The sequence below is a fragment of the Chroicocephalus ridibundus genome, chromosome 2, assembly GCF_963924245.1.
Source record: "Chroicocephalus ridibundus chromosome 2, bChrRid1.1, whole genome shotgun sequence".
Taxonomy (NCBI): Eukaryota; Metazoa; Chordata; class Aves; order Charadriiformes; family Laridae; genus Chroicocephalus; species Chroicocephalus ridibundus.
Window position 1 is genome coordinate 56,696,313 of NC_086285.1, and position 17,733 is coordinate 56,714,045.

Consider the following 17,733-nt stretch of genomic DNA (forward strand, 5'->3'; position numbering starts at 1 on the left):
TATATCCCAAAGGTGAAGTTATCTCGCTTCTGATTGTGCGCGTCCCAGCAAATTTTGGTTGCAAGGAGTGAGATTAGGTTTACTCTAGAAAATAATTAGCAGTTACTTCACTATTTCCTGCCAATTGTCCTACTGAAGCAGGGCACAATAACCAGAAAGATACCTGACAGCCAGGCAGTGAATTCTGAAAATGTGGAGGATCATATCCAACCTCTTGGGTTCATCTTTCACAGTTTAGTTGGAACTTGCAATAAGGAGGTAAATATTGCTGTATAAAGAGGTTCTTGTATGTTTTGGTAAACGTATGCCTGTCCACGTCCTGCCTTTCTGTTATTTATAAAGTTGGAGGATTTAATCTTGCAAGGTTCTTACTCTGTGCAGGTCTGTTGATCGCGGTAGCTATTACTTTGGGTAGTAAGTGCAGAATTGTTCCCGTATTCCTTCAGCTAGGACATGCTTTATGAAAGTTTAAGCAAAAGTCATACCTCTGAAGAGAAGTGAGGTAAACAGCAAATCAGTAACGAATGGAAGAATTATCATGGACTTAAGTCACAGATTAGAATTTTTAATCTTTAAGGTGCAGGTTCCTGGAGTGTTATAAAACCATACTTGCTTAGATATGTTGTGGGGGGGACACATGACAGTAAAAGAAGGAAAAGTGTTTCCCGTGCTGCTTTGCAAAATGTGGAAGTACTAGTTTAGTGGCACACTGTTACATTTCTGTGAGGCTTGGTTGAAAGGCAAAACTTAAGGTAAAAAGCCCCACAACAACTTACTCCTGTACTTGTAAGGCATGGCTTCACTGTGTGGCCTCTTTTAAAACCCTGTTTAAGTGATGAACCTTCTGAACCTGCCAGCCTGAGGCAGGCAGCTGCCCAGATCCACCCACTTCAGGGTTTTGAAGAAGGCTAGATGTTGGTAGTCTACCAAAGTTGCTTGGGGGGAAAGTAGTCCCTCTCTCCCCCTTCCCTGCCCCTTTGCTCTGCCGAAGTCCCCACCCAGCAGTGGACGTGCACAACTGGTGTGATTGGTCCAGACCCTGCGCTTAAAGAGCCATTGAATTAACAGCTGTGCTGACAGCCAGCAGCAAGCCTGGCAAGCTGACCATGAGGAGGAAGGGATTTGGAGGCTGGGGCTGGAGGAGATGGTCTAAGAAGTGCCAGGGGGGACTTTTTTTTTTTTTTTTTAAAAAATAGATTTTGCTGATTTTTCTATGTATCCTTTGAAAAACGAGGGTGGCCTTATATTTGAAGTCACCTTATATTTGGGCCAGTACGGTAGTTCTGGCTAAATCCATGAGAACAGCCAGAGTCTACAAGGATAAACCACAATGAGGTGGAGAAGAAAGCATTCAAAATTTGTTTTGGCAGAAATCGGTTAATTAAGTCTGTTTAGCATTACACAAGACCTTAGCTTGGCCAACTTACTATCTTTGCTAAATATGTGGCTTCCCAGGAGTAAATCTGGATGAAACATCTTAGTATTGTTTAACTCTTTTTTTTTTTTTCTTTTTTTCATAGGGAAAACACAAAAATTGTGCAATTGCATATATTGGACCAATGAAAAATATATGTTTGTATTTTCCCATGGAACTCTATTGCAGAAAAAAGAAAACCTACAGATAGAGTTGTTGATTTTAGGGATATATTGAGTGAAATGGCAGTATTATCTCTTTGTTATGCCCCGTCACCCCCAAAAGTGGAACACAGATTCAAACAGCAAAAGCCAAGTGTGATATATTAGCGACAACATTTTAAGAACAAGGATGTGTCAAGACCCTCTTCAGTGCCTCAAACAGATGACTTGGGACAAATACACTGCATATTCTTCCTAGCTTTAGCAGCTGTTACAGGACCTAGGTTAGGTAATACTTCTGCAGATACTAGTCAGATAATTGAAATAAATTTGTTGAGGTTCATGGCTGTATTTTCTGACTGTAGGAAAATCTTTCCTGGAGTGAAGAGTATGATTCTGGGAAGCCAAATAGGCTAAAAGTGTATGTAGAGGACCTCAGAGATACAGGAGAAGGGGCTGAGAGACACGCTAATCTTCTTCTCACCGGTATATTGCATAGCCTACTTTTAGTATGCAGTAGACTTAAGTAGGTTCAAGGTCTGTTCTTCGTCCCAAATATAGGAATACATTAATGAAAACATAGCAATAATTTACATTTAAAGGAAATTAATGGTATAAGAGGAACTTAACAGCAGTTTTCTGTCTCAAAATGCGATTCTGGAGATAACTTACAAAAATTATTTAATCAACTCTGAGTTCATTTTTTGTTTTTAAATTCTGTCTGTTAAAAATAAAGTCACACTCACTGTGAACAAACAAACTAGAAAAAGTGGTTTTAAAGTAGTCTGTGGGCTTTTCAAAGTAGAGAATGTAATGAAGAGGTTATCAGAAAGTAAGTCAGCTTAAAAGACTTAGCGCATAATTCCTCTGGTCCGTCTTGTTGCTGTAGCTATGCCGAGGGGCCAAAGAGCTGTCCTTTGTCAGACATGGATTTTTATGATATAAAGGAAAGTCTTGGGTTATAAAATTTTCGATTTCCAGGTCTGTGGCAGTCATGTATTTTCTCCCTCCGCACTCTAATGGACAATTTTGGGCTGAGCACAGCACGTGAACAGACACATTACATTACTATGAATTGCACAAGGGGCCAAAAAAGCTCAGACTTTTTGAATATGATTCTTACAAGCAAAAGATGAGGAAGAAAGCAGTGCTACTCTTTAGTATTGTAAAGCTTTTATCATTACCTTTTACAGTGAGTAAAAGTTCAAGTAGCAGTGCAGATTTATGTGTATTGTACACAGGCATCAGTTATCAATCCATTTATATCTTAGTCTAAAGCTAATCAAAGTCTTGTTGTAGGTTATGCTTCATTTGACTCAGCTTGGGAGACTACCTATTGTAAGTTTTACGCCTTTTGTTTGGTTGGGTTTTGTTGGTTTTTTGGGGGTTTTTTGTTTGTTTTTTTTTCGTTTTTTTTTTTTTACAAAGAACTTGGAGTAGAACTGAATGCAGTGATATAAGCATAGAATTCAGTATACAAATGAACAAACTATGGTGGTAACACTCGCTCTTGGTTGCTGGTGTAAAGGTAACGAATGGCTGCTATAGTCTATTTCCCATCTGGTTTTAACAGTCTGTTTCTATTTCACTTTCCAAAATGCACTGGTATCCAAGAGGTTCTTTAGCAAGTTTTTACTTTGGTAATTAATGAAACGCTATCATTTTCTAGTATACATCCGTGGAGCTTTTTGAATTGTGTTGCCATGCTTAGGACAACAGCTTGAGTTAAAGCCAAAGATAGCTTTGAATCATTCAGAGTATCAAGGTACTAATGAGCTCTGCAGACATTTCAAATACAATTTTTCCCTCTTCAGCCAGGTGTAGCTTAATCCACTCTATTTTTCCCCTAAGCAATATGATGTCCAATGTATAACTTTCTCCTCATACTGCAAAGAATGTTTCCAAAAGGTTAGAGTCATGCTTTTGCAACACAGAAGAGACTTAGCTGATTTCTCTTTTCCTGATGTTAGATTACTATCCATTTCCACCCTGAAATTTGATGGCCTGACAATTAATACTTTTTCCTGAAAAATCTCACATCATGAACTACACTAGTTTGTATATTCTGATTTGTATGTATGTGTTTCCTACCTTAAAAACTGTTCATGAAGGAAAGGAAAAAAGCTATTTCTGTAGGATTTATACTCAAAGATCATTTTTCTAAATTCTACGTGTGACAATGCGAACAAATTATGTTCAGATTCCAAGGAAAGAAATTAAGGATATAATACTGTAGTAAAAGCATTGAAGTCATTACAAATGAATTTATCAGGAATTCATTCCTCTTGATCGATGTGCTAAGTGGAAGCATGTAGGCCATTAAAAGGATCTTATATAAATCTTGATAGTATTTGCTACTTCTTCCTAGGGAATGCGTACATGTTCTACTATTGATTTGTTTGCAGCCATGTAGTTAAACTGTAAGATTTCTGGCTAGTAAAATCCTTGAGCTCATACCATGGGAGTTCTGTGCTTTGCTCTAGGAAAAGGGTGATAAGCTTTTGCCTCAGTATTTTTGACTGATTCCACAAAACATAATTTTGTCAGTGCCCAATTGTCAGAAAGCATCAGCTCTGCTATTTAAAGGAGTTAGGAAGAGTTTTTTTTTTTCCAATACAATTTGTATACCTTTGTTATTCTTTTAAATATTAGTTCAGTATGCCCTTTGTAGCCCATTAATTTTCTTTTGCAAACATTCTAGTTACACGTTGGCTTCTCTAAGATGTCACCAAATTCATGCTGTGGCTTTTTTTGTTATAGTGTGGCAATGCTATAACATTCATCATGGCAATCACTCCAAAAGTGATGAAATTTTGGATTCAAATTTTCTCTTGGGGATGTCTACAGGTTTTGCTTCAGACCAAAGGCATGTCTTAGTATAAGCATGTAATTCCACAAAGCACCTACATCTGCTAAAAATACCTCATTGAAGCAAAAAGGACAGGTGTCCCTTGGATATTTTTACCAATGATGTTTCCTTTAGTATTGTCATTTGAAGGGTTAAATGTAGCAGACAAGTTTCTTGCATTCCTTACCAGCTAAGGTGCTCATCCAAAATCACGAATGCTTTGTTAAAAGGATTGCATGTACAAGTCAGTATCTTCAGAGTACTGAAAAACTTCTTAAGTACCTCCAAATATCAAGAAATATTGTTATTTTTTAACTAATTACCAGTTTGAATGAAAGGAATTCCCACCCAAGGAAAAATAACCTCACATCATGATTATCTTGTGTTACTGCGATTGTTCACATTTTTTTCCATAGATACAAGGCTCATGTCTTGGAATTCAAGGCGAGTTGTTTTTCTGTAGTTCTGGTTCCTATTGTCAGTGATAATTCCACTGATAAGAGAATACCATAACCTTTCTTTGGGTGGGGGAAATGTATTTCTGTTTCCCTAGAAATGTTTGGTTAACAGAAGCACAAGAAACTAAACCACAAAATCTAAAAAGGGAAATTTAAATGTATTTTTTATAGGAGCGGATCTGTAATAAAAACAATAAAATCCAGTGTTTAAGCTTTATAGAAATAATTTAATGACCAGCTGCAGCAATAAACACCTTTCCGTTTTGATTGGGTCTTAACTCCTCCATCCAGTGATTAATTGCTCCATGAAAGACAAACACATTACATTATACCTTAAATATAACATCCTGTTTTAAAGATTCTACTAGTGCAGTTTAAATGTTTTTGAACCTGTTCAGACTTTAAAAGGATATTTCAAAGATCTTCTATTTATCATTACTCCTTGCATATATTCAGGACCAAGACAATGACTGGCCAGTATTTCCTTTCTCGTATTCAGCTTTGGCCTTGCTTTCGTTTGTATTCCACTTAGATAAAGACTAATACCATATTGTGGTGTCATAACTTTTTTTTCATTCAAAACACCATGGAAAATAAAGGATGAAGACTGCCTTTTATTTAAATTGTGGGGAAAAATTAGAACTTTATTAAAAAGTTCTGTAACTGGTTCCTATGCTGGATGGAGCATGCATTAATGTATTATTATTAAAGCCATACTCATTGCAGATAACAGAACAGCCACTATTTTGGATATAAACTAGATTTCCCTCTTAGATCCTCAAATAAAATAATGATAGTAAAAATCTCCAGTTTATCCACTATCCTTCTTACACAATTGGGCTTCCTTTCTCGAGGAATCCTGAAAATGGGACTGTATAGCCTTTGGGAAAGGCTGTGGATGTTGTTTACCTGGACTTTAGTAAAGCCTTTGATATGGTTTCTCACAGCATTCTCCTGGAGAAACTGGCTGCCCATGGCTTGGACGGGAGTGCTCTTTGCTGGGTAAAAAACAGGCTGGAGGGCCGGGCCCAGAGAGTGGTGGTGAACGGAGTTAAATCCAGTGGGCGGCCAGTCACAAGAGGAGTTCCCCAGGGCTCGGTGTTGGGGCCAGTTCTGCTTAATATCTTTATCAGTGCTCTGGACGAGGGGATTGAGTGCACCCTCAGTAAGTTTGCAGATGACACCAAGTCAGGCAGGACTGTCGACCTGCTTGAGGGTAGGAAGGCCTTGCAGAGGGATCTGGACAGGCTGGATCGATGGCTGAGGCCAATGGTATGAGGTTCAACAAGGCCAAGTGCCTTGTTGTCCAGCAGAAAAGGACCTGGGGGTGTGGGTTGACTGCTAGCTTAATATGAGCCATCAGCGTGCCCAGGTGGCCAACAGCATCCTACAGCATCCCGGCCTGTATCAGGAGCAGTGTGGCCAGCAGGAGTAGGGAAGTGATCGTCCCCCTGCACTCGGCACTGGTGAGGCCCCACCTCGAGTACTGTGTCCAGTTTTGGGCCCCTCACTACAAAAAAGACTCTAAGGTGATGGAGCGGGTCCAGAGAAGGGCAACGAAGCTGGTGAGGGGTCTGGAGAACAAGTCTTGTGAGGAGCAGCTGAGGAAGCTGGGGTTGTTTAGCCTGGAGAAAAGGAGGCTGAGGGGGAGACCTTGTGGCTCTCTACAACTACCTGAAAGGAGGGTGTAGTGATGTGGGGGTCGGTCTCTTCTCACAGGTAACACGAAATAGGACAAAAGGAAATGGTCTCAGGTTGCGCCAAGGCAGGTTTAGACTCGATATTAGGAAAAATTTTTTCATGGAAGGGGTTGTCAAGCATTGGAACAGGCTGCCCAGGGAAGTGGTTGAGTCACCGTTCCTGGAGGTATTTAAAAGACAGGTAGACGTGGTGCTTAGGGACATGGTTTAGTGATGGTTTTGTCAGTGTTAGGTTGATGGTTGGACCTGATGATCTTAAAGGTGCTTTCCAACCTAGACAATTCTATGATTCTACGTGTATGACATTAGCATCAAGAAATCTGTGCCACAGGAAAAGTTGTGTCTATATCAGATGTATGAATTTAGTTTGTTTTTTGAATTCCATTCTATTTCAATTTGTGTCTTAAGCTCCATTTGAGGGTGTTCCCCTGAGTTTCATTACAGAATCACAGAAGGGTTGAGGTTGGAAGGGACCTCTTGAGGTCATCCAGTCCAACCCCTGTGCTCAAGCAGGGTCATCTAGAGCCAGTTTGCCAGGGCAATGTCCAGCTGGCTTTTGAATATCTCTATCTAAGATGGGAGATTACACAGCCTGTTCAAATGCTCAGTTACTCTTACAGTAAAATAGTACTTCCTGATGTTCAGATGGCATCTCCTGTTTGTGCCCGTTGTCTCTTGTTCTGTCACTGGGTACCACTGAAGAGAGCTCCATCTTCTTTACACCCTCCCTTCAGGTATTCATATATGTTGATAAAATTCCCCGAGACTTCTTTTCTCCAGGCTAAACAGTTGCAGCACTCGGTCTCTTCTTTGCTGGACTGTCTTCAATAGCTCCATATCAAGCTTGTACTGGGGATTTTGTTTTGTTTTATTTTGGATTAAAACATTTGTTCTGGGATGATGCCTTTTATGAAAAAGCAACACGATCTAGCAATTTTTCCTTTAATGGTTTCTCTGATGGGCCCATCCAGAGAAACAATAGATTCCTGAATAGGAGCAGAGGCAAGTTCAGGACCGTTTCTTCCTTTTAGTCATCTGTAGCTGTGACTACTGTTGACAAGATGTGTCAATGGTTAATGCACATTCCTTTGCTAAGCTTTGCTTGCTTGCCATGTTTTCCCATAGCCACCCGAGAGCCCGGAGTGAGTGGAACTTGACAGAAATATTTATGAACTCAGAAAAACAAGACACTATTATCAAGATCCAGAGCAGCTGGGTGACAGCATCCTACTGATCCAGTAGGAAGGGAAAGGTGCCAACTTTAGTTGATAGTGTTTAGTGACCATCCAGTCTCAGGAAGCCGGATATAGTCACCTTGGCCACCGGGAGAAACAGGTCAAGCTGAGATAAATCTCTCTTCTTATTTCATCATCTGAAAGGAAAGGCTTGATGAACCGAATTTAAATTGCAACTAGGTGAAAACAACCATGTAAAGCCTTGTGTAGAGTGTAGCAAAGGTAATGTAAAATGGAAATCAGATTATTTATGGCTTGAGGTACAAGATTTTTAGAGCCAAATATCTAACATTAGGCTGAATAATTTTTATAATTGGACTTCAAAAACTTGTGTAATTTTACAGTTGTTTTGCACCCACAAACATAGGTGTTGTGATTTGTCTGCTTTATCCAGAAGAGCCAATCAGGTAATACAAACATTAATTGAGATATTTAATTAAAGTGCTCGTTTAGGTATTCAAATAGGAAAAACTCAGTCAAACATTTAAATGATGTTAAAAACAATGGGCCAAACTATTTCTTCTGATTCTCTTGCGTTTGGTGACAAATCTGTCCCAATTTGAGTCAAGCAGTACAATAGTGAACTACTCAGTTTTAGTACTTCTCAAGGGAATAGCTGTCAGATATTTAGCTGCTACTTGAAAGTACAAACTCCTTGTTGTTAACAGCTGTTTATTTGTTCCCATCACAATTGTAACATTATTTGGGATTTCTGTAATAGGGGGAGCAACATAAAACGTTCAGTTAAAGCAGTGGAAAAATATAGTTTAAATATGTGTACAAGAATATAGGAAAAGAATGAGAAATACAATACAACTGATGAAAATTCAGCAAGAGAAAATTATTTGAAGTCATAAACAAAAATCATTTGAAGTCAGAATATCAGATAAAAAAATCAATTCTTTCTAACTTTCCATTTCTTGGTAGAAGTTTGTTTAGATATCCTTTAGATATAATTTTTTCACTTGATTTGGGAGATGAAATAGAAAAATATGATAGCTTTTTATGGTGATAAGGACAGATTTTATTTCAAACTTTTGCTTTCCATTACTATATGATAGTCTGTAAGTATCTTTATGCTTTTCTGTTTTCCATGGTGATCAAAGCAATAAAGCCAATCTAAAATTGCATGTGTGCAATCTCAATATATTGTGAACTTTATCATCTGAGTACATGTAGTTAGAGATGAGCAAGGCATGCATGGGACAGCTTATATAGCGAGCGGCACTCCATGTGTTGTTTCACTCTCTCACTGCCTTATTTAGCGCTTGATGTTCTAGGTATGAAATAGTCTGGCTATGTAGATTGTATACCATTCAGAAAACAATTCACTGAGTTGCGATATACATTCGTATTACTACTTGCACAAATGATCCAGCAGGGTACATTACCCTCTGTCAAAGAAAGGGTTAAAATAGGTTTTTCATGCTCTGGTTTCGTCAGTGTTAAGGTTTATATGTTAGTTCCTAGATGTTTAGAAACATGAATTTGTTTTGCAGACTCTTCTTTGAAAGCGTTCTGTTTCAGTAAGATTTTTTTCATCTTTCCCATTTCAATGTAATCATAATGTGAAAAATCAGATAGTTTCAAATAAAAAAAAATTGAGACCTGTTTTAGAATTTTAATCATTATAGAGAAGTTTTTAGATTTAATATATGTGCATGTTTACATACACCATTAATGTCTTGATTCTTGTTATTATTCTTGGGCGCTAGTCATCTTTTTGCCTGATATTTCTCTGATGGGATATCAAGACTGATAGACTGTTGATAAAATATTTTTTTTTTAAGTTGAAGCATTTCAGTAGTTCTGTTTACTATAGACATGTCTGAACTTGCATCCATTGATTATTTCTGTACAAGGTTATGGTGGAACCATCCACCTAATAATATGCAATGATAGCAGTGCAAAAGTAATTGTAGCTTTTGAACTGATATGGAAAAGCTGCTGAAAATAAATACTCATCGCATCAAGAATTCTTTAAAATAGCGCACAGAAAAGACGAAAATATAAACTGACAGCAATCAATTCAGAGAGCTTTCAGAATAACTTCTATTTGTCCATTTTAATATCAGCAGCCACAGTAAATATAATGTAAACACGACAGGCCTGAATGTGACCCATCCAGTTGCGTGCTCCCAAAGCAGCTGGTGAAGGACTGGCTCAGTCCCTGAGGCTTTCCTGGGAATTCCCAGGAGGTTGTGAGGGGGGAAAAAAAAAAAATCATCATCTTGCAGTCCCCAGCTTCTGGGGACGTGGGAGCAGAGAAAACCTCACATACCTGAAGATGACTTCTGATTATGTCCAGGACTGTGGGTGTCCTTTTCCCTCCACTATTTATTTACATTCAGTAAAACTCAGATGTAGCCTAGGACACGGGCCAGTTACTGCTGTATTGGAGAATACAATTAGTCCATCTGATGGTTTAGAGGAAGACAACCCCCTCTCCTCCTTCATTCTCTTCATAATGCACCTGGCCAGTTGTGCAATGCTAACCAATGAACAGCTGCTAACAATGAGGAAATTGTGCTCATAAGAAGTAGCTCAGGATCTGATGGTTATTCCCTGGGGAGAAATTGAAGCACCTAGGGACTTTTTTCCTGCCAGGATGCTTCCCCCCCCACTTTTTTCCCCCCCCAGTTGAAAAAGTTGTCTCTGTGTTGAATTAAACACTTTTATCTTTTCTGTTTATTACTTTGTGGAGCTGGTTTCTTTAGAGGGACTCCACTTCTCCATCTTTTCCTCTTCCCCCTCCTCCTTTTCCCTCTCCTGCTCCAGCTCCTTCCCTGCCAATCCATCTGGGAGGGTTAAGGATTTTACAGTTGAGAAATAACTAGGCATTGAAATAGCAATTGATAGTATGATTAGTAACTTTTCCTAGCAGTAATGTTTGTCTTCATTAATGTTATCAATGTATGTGTAGGTGAGTATGTGGATGTGAATTAGCATATGCGGTACATTTTACAGAGAGTATCTGCATGTAGCAAGTATCTAGTATATCCTCTCAAGACATTCCCATTTACTGAGTGTCCTTCCTACAAACATCTTATAGTACTTAAAAAAACCCAAAAAACCACCAAAAAAACTCCAGACCCCAAAACCCAAACACGCAACCACCAAAAAACCGAAGATAAACCCAAACAGGATATAAAAATTCAGTGCTAAGGAGGCAAGTCTTTAGGTGGGATTGAAATTTAGCTAATAACATAAAGAACTCCATCTGTGAAGGGAAGTCCGTTCTTTGGGCTTGAGAAAATAAGCACAAATGTCCAAACTCTGATGTTGTTTTAATTTGAGAAAGTCTGCCATCCTTCACAGCCTGAGTTAGGCATATGCCTCTGGGAGAGCAGTCAAAGAAATCCATATAAATAATGAATGTAGTGAATCTTTTTCTTTTGTAACTATGAAATTCTTGCATTGACTCACGTCTTCAGTCTGGAAAAATCCTTTAGCTATAAACAAATTCAATTCAGAGTGTCTAAACAGGACTTTCAGAAGTAACTAGCAGTACTTATACTGCTCTATGTAAAAGTTGCCTCTTTAGTTTTTTTTTTCTAAACAGCTTCAGTAGATTCAGATGCTATCAAGGGATATCTAGCAATCACTATTAATTTATAAACTCGTTATTTTAGTACATATTTCTCTGTAGGCCTTCCTGTTTCAACATGAGAACGATCCAACTGGAATACTCTGTCACAGTTTTAATTCTCACATTAAAATCATTCTTACTAGCTCACTACACTTCTATACTGGCATAAGAAAGCTGGAACTGTTTCTGGCTTGAAAGTGTGTCTGTTATAATACAAACAAATGTGTATGCAGTTCTGTATGAAAATATACAAGAAAAGATCATCTTAAAAAATCTGCTGTAGTTGAAAGAGTTTTCATGAGTGGATAAAAAACAAGTGATCAGTAGCAGGCGTGATTCATCAATCTACTTAGCAATGGTCATGGTATTTAGTAGAAAATCTAATAGGATTGTTTTAAATACAACTCATTTTCTCTGTTCTTGATCTTGAAATAGCCTACAGACCTCATACAACAGAAAGTTGGGAAAAAAAAAAATTGAAGTAAAATTAATTCTCCTTACCTTATTCTACAATGAAAGTACCTGGACTGATGCTGTGAAGCCAGTCCGTGGGGTTTGGCTTAAATGGATGTCAACCAACTGGGCAACACTTGCCTGAAGGCCTTGATATTGTGTTTACAGGCTGGATTTCAGTGAATTTGTTTGTTATGGTGACTTGTGAACCTGCATGTAACTAGTCCTGAAATAACTGAACACTTCACTTGAAGTTGCACTGGATCTGATGTTTTTAGTCATAATTATGGCCACCAGATCATAATAACTGAAAGCGTTCCTTATAAAAAGCAGACTTCCTTGGAATACCTCCAGCTGCCTTCAAAATTGGACTTTCTGATCAGCAGAATCCATAAGTATCTTTCTGTGACCAACAAAGCAAGAACTAAAACCAAAACCAAGCATCCCAAGCCTATCTCTGTTGACATGGTTTGGGCCAGTCACAGAGAAAGCATCTGAAACCTTGAGGAAGTTCTGGCCTACCATGTAGCTGATGAAAAGTAATGAAGACCATCTGGCCTTCATAACAACTGAAATCATCTATGCCAGCTTCAGAGAAGGCAGCACTCCATCATTCCTAAGCATGCAATAGTCTAGCCAATTTTGGAGAAATGTATGTTTCATGCCAATGCCCTCATAAATTATACCCATGCTTCTTCCTCTCTCATCTCATGTTCTGTCTCTTTGTTTAAGCAATATTACAGAGTAGTTGATGGCAACTGATTCTCTGTAGTACCTTGATCCTCTTAGAACATGTATACCATGAAGTGACAGAAATGATGTAAGCTCCAGATGAAATACAAATGTTCAAGCTCTTGTTGCTAGGTTTCACTTCTGCCTTTGACAGATTTAAATGCATAGTGCACGTACAGCCTGTGCAAGGTAGAAGTACCTCCTTTGGGAGGTATAACACAGCATTTCAAAGGCTATGCCCTTTATATCACCTGGATATCTTTTTTTCCTCTTTATTATCCAGGACTTCCAAGAACAGCTGAACTCCACAGAAATGACGCCATACAATTCAAGCTTGCAGTGTGAGTTAGATACAATGTATTTTCATTAAATTATTTATTAGTGATAATATGTATGAATTGTAATGATTTAAAGATACCTTAGTAATTCCAGACTAGATTATTCTGTTGGTTATAAAGGTATATGTCTAGTCTAACCCCACCGGGATGGGTAGAAATACTTTGGAATTTTTCAGTCAGAATCCAGTCTGCAAATGCTACTAGCCACTGAGGCAAATGCAGCTGTTATTTTTATAATGACAATGCTAGTATATTAGATGACTTTATCTGCTTCCTGATATCTGTCTATCTATGTATTTATTTTTTTTACAATAATTGTATTGTGCTCACCAAAAACTGGGAGAGGCTTTTGTTCTGTCATAGCAGAGCAAAAAAACCCAACAACCAACCAACCAACCACACAGCAACAACAACAAAAAAATTAATGAAAAAGGGAGAAAGTTGTTGTGAAAGACTTTAGTAAGAGAGGTTTGTTTGGTTTTTTTTTTTCCAAAACAAACCACTGTTTAAACAATTTTTAGGCACTTCCAGATGTGTGACGTGGTCAGCATGCATTCTGAGGGATTAATCTCAGGATTGTAATTATTTGATAAACATATGTTAATTTCCAAAGTTTCCTGCATGGAGAATAGAAATAACTTAGTCTTATCAAAAGGTAGCTAGGCCTCCCTTTGTGTAGGTCATGATTTTTCGTATTGATGTGGTGATTTTCAAACATATGAGCCATCTTTTTTTGTCTTCAGCATCCCTACTTGTAAATTTTTCTACTTTGTGATTCATTCCTATTGCTGTTCAGTTGCTGTACTAGTCTTTCTGATCTTAATTTCCTCAAGGGCTCTTGTTAAATATATATTAGGATTGGGCATATTTTATCATGGCGTATAAAGGCACCTTTACATATGCAAGCTCAGGAGTCATCGTTGCTCACGCAGTTAGCACCACTGAAGTCAAGGAGACCACTTATATTAATAGAGGCATGCAAAATCAACTCTCAGACATCCCAAGGTATGAAATTTAATCTTGTTAGCACAAAGCTGTTTTGGGACTCTATGACAGAACCTCCATGCATCTGTTTAATCCCTGGAGCTTTTACATCATTGCTCTGAATTAAGTTAATATGATCCACACTTTTTTTCCCTCCCCTCTCCCAGTTGAATCATGGGAGAGTTTAGGATTTTGCTTATGATCCATTTAAAAGATCAATTGACAGCAAGCCTGAAAGAAGTACGTTGTACAGTATATTTCAGAGTATGTGGGAAAATAAACAAATCTATTTGGGTATCATTATTAGAACAACCTGGTAACGTGGTCTCTTCAAAAAAATGATGATTTTGGAAAGAGTGACAAGAACACAGCACCTCCTTTGAAAGAGCTCTATTCTTGCAATTCAAAATGTTGGTTCTTCCATTTGAGGACTTGGGTTCACCACGCTCTTGTGCAGTACAGTGTTGAAGTTGAATTTTTAATATTACTGTGGTTTTGAGATATTTTGACTTTTGTGGAAGATGGCAGACCTCAAAGTAGGCTGTTTATTTGGGCAGAGAATTTGAAAACCCAAATTGTACAGATTACCTCCTCAATATGGGTGTAGGCGCTTCAGTAATTGCTGAGTTTGTTAGAGACCTTAACACTTGTAGATCCATCAGCATCCCGGAAAAATTCAGATTATGAAGAAATTAGGATAAAAGCCTTGTCTTTGTCTTTATGCCTTCACTGAAGGCAATTTGAAATAAGTGTAATGAAAGATGTAATCTTTAGTTTCCTTGAACCAATGCAACTTCAGTGATCGATGTCAGGGGCTAACTTCTAGCCATGTTGATGTTAGAGGTAAAATGTCTATTGACTTTTTACTCGATGGACTTTATTTTTAGTCACTTGAAGTTTGCAACATTTTAAAATACAGTTAAGTAAAGCACCTGCCTAAAATAAATATTACCCTGCAGTACTGGGAACAAAGTACAACTTTGTTTTGTTACTGAATCAGAACCAAAGGTAGAAAATAACTTGTCTGTCTTGTTCCATAGTCCAACCTATCAACATAAACAGATGTTAAACTGGTGTTTATACATGAGTGCTATATTCTTATCAATGACCTAGTAATACTGTTTGTAAAGTAGAAGATAAGATGTACCGATTATACAAACCAAATGTATCCATATGGCTGCTCAACTAAGAGCAGGGCAAAAACAATCATCAAAATATTGCACCACCGCCAAAATAATACCCTTCTGAAATGCTTTGAGAGTCTGTAGAGCAATGGTCAAGTAAGTCACAATGAATTTTTTTTAATCTATTAAAGCAGAAAAACAAAACCAACACATGCTGCTAATGAAAGACTTTAAAAACCTCCTTTCATTTATGTTTGTGAAGGGAAAATTGCTGGTACTGGTGGAAGGATAGAATACCTGAGGTTTCTAGTAAATTTTATCATCAAGTGATACAATCGTACGCTCACAGTCTTTCTTGTGTTGCCGCAGAGGATCAGGATTCGTCTTATTACAACTTTCTCTTGAGGTCAGTTTCAGCCCAGCATTTGCTCTGTTTTAATTCAGGTGCAGGTTAGGGAATGAGCCATCACCGAGCAGGTTTGAGATACCAATCTGGCAGCAGTTTACCTCATTTCTCATTATTCTCCTGTCATTTTGTTATGATGTGTTTTTAAGAACATCCAGCTTTTATTTGCAGGAAAACCATTTCCTCATGCAAAGTAGAACATGCAGACCTGATTTATTTCTCATTTCAGCTGAAAATCTGTTGATTTTCACTTAGAAGAGTTAATGTCTTCCCCCCCCCTCCCCCTCATCTGTATTACAGGCCAGATTGTGACTGGCATTCACAGCAGTACACAAGAAATGAAGGGCGGGCTGTGAGAGAGAAGAGAATTTTGTTCATTTTTAACACCAAGTATGGGATCCAGCTGTAAGTTTAGACCTTGCAGCTCATACGTACCCCTTCAGAGGGAACTATTCACCACGCTTCCCTATTCCTTTCTATGTAAGAAATACCAGTTAGTCTACAGTCTCCATTTAACCTAATACGAAAGAGATTGTGCACTGTGGGTGCTTATTGTAGCAGAGGATTGGATTTAATGGTATATAAGTCCCTTCCCTCTTTTCTGTTGAACAGCCTTTTTATATATATTTTTTTTTTCCTAAGATAGCGACCTATGTGCTGGGAAAACTCTTCTGCTTTGTATGACCAACATGCCCACCTACTGCAATATTCAGTGCTTGTACATGATGTAGTGAGCACTCTGCTTGTTTTATCTTCTTCCAGCCTCCATTGGATGTGCTGTTTTTAGGCTTCTTATGTTTCACAGTGGGAGAGGGAGTTCTTGAGGGCCTGTTCCCAGATGCAGATTTTTGACCGTAAAATTCCCATGCTCACTCGTGTCTGTTGGTATTTTTCATGGAAATGAAAGAGTGTTCTCAATTAATTCCTTATGAGCACAATTTTGTGGACCAGGGGTTACCACCAGCACATCCATCTGCTGGACTTTCCAGTAGTGGTAACTGACCTGTAGAAATGGTCTTTGCAGGGCAAAATGGAATCACTTTTAAAGGAGATCATAGGGAAGCTTGCACCGCCTAGCTTTGTTGATAGAGGATTCTGATTATTTTTTTTTTTTCAGCTAGAGGATACTGATTCTTTTTTAAAGCTTATAATTGCACAATGTCTGTGTCTGTAAATTTTGTGGTTTGTTTAATATATGTATACGCAGTCATGGTTCCTATTTGGTTTTTGGTATGACAAGACTTTTCAAGTCATTAAACTGCCCAGAAACTTTTACCAAGGTTAAATCATTGATATAAAAATCATCTTGTACAGTATGATCATTTCAGCTGTAGGGGAAGAGCAAGCAAGTAGCGTCAAAAAAGTCTATTAACCAACAGAGACACTAAAACTCTAGCTGTGCTTCGTCTCTGCTGGCCTGTTGGCATTGGAAGCTTGTGTGTGGGAGCTGTTCTGGAAGGGTAAGGCAATGGAGCTGGAGTGGATACAAGAAGGGAGTAAATAATTTAGTTGTTTGTATTTTTTCCCCCTGTCGTCCCCTCTTGTTATTGATGTGATAAGGAATTTTCAGATAATAGCGTTTAAAAATGCTGCAAGTGGTTGCAGGAGACTAAATGGAGTCATTAATGCCATGGAGCAGTAACAGGTCAGTCAGTGATACAGCCAGAGTGTGTATTAACGCAGCATTTAAATGTTTGATAAATGGACATGGGTCAACTTGGAAAAACTAACTGGGTCTTGTCCTCTTAGATAATGAGCGTAGATGACTTTTTGCAGTGTCTTGTGTAGGCTACCTCTATACCGTTAGCAGTGTCTAGGCTAGGTTTTTTAATGGGTTCTGGCTTCTCTTTGACTGCAATATGGATTTGCTCACAGTATGTAGCTTCAGGTTACTGAATAGCCAGTCTCTTCAGCATGCAGGGGTTTACTGCTCGGGTTCTCAGATGGGTATGTCTCTCAGTATTCCCCAGAACACTTCAGAAGCAGAAGCTTTTCTGGATTCTACGTTTCAAAGAGTGGGCTGAAATTCCTCTCCTAGCTATTGTTTACTTCTTGGAGGAATGCTAGATTTCCAGCTGTTGGGAATGCTATACTTGCCATAAAGATAATCTGAGTGGATAGGATTAGTTTCTAAAGTTTTTTTTTTAGAAATACAAATATGCAAAAAGAAAGGAGGCAAATTTATTTCTGTGGCTAAAGAATTAAGTCAAACGTCTGCTAACATTTTATAGCAACAGGATTTGTTACACCTTAAAAGTGTTTATGCTTTCAGCCCTCCTTGGTGTTTGGAC

General features: G+C 38.3%; 1 protein-coding gene across 4 annotated transcripts in view; it reads left to right on the forward strand.

The window, feature by feature from the left end:
- The window catches only part of SUGCT (succinyl-CoA:glutarate-CoA transferase), a 332,647-nt gene that overhangs the window by 175,165 nt on the left and 139,749 nt on the right, over positions 1-17,733 (forward strand). The window contains exon 13 of one of the 4 annotated variants that reach the window (XR_010069897.1): positions 12,874-12,931. The exons of the other annotated variants lie outside the window; for them this stretch is intronic. The gene's annotated coding sequence lies outside the window, so the exon portion shown is untranslated. The remainder of the gene's footprint in view (positions 1-12,873; positions 12,932-17,733) is intronic. 4 annotated transcript variants of the gene reach the window in all.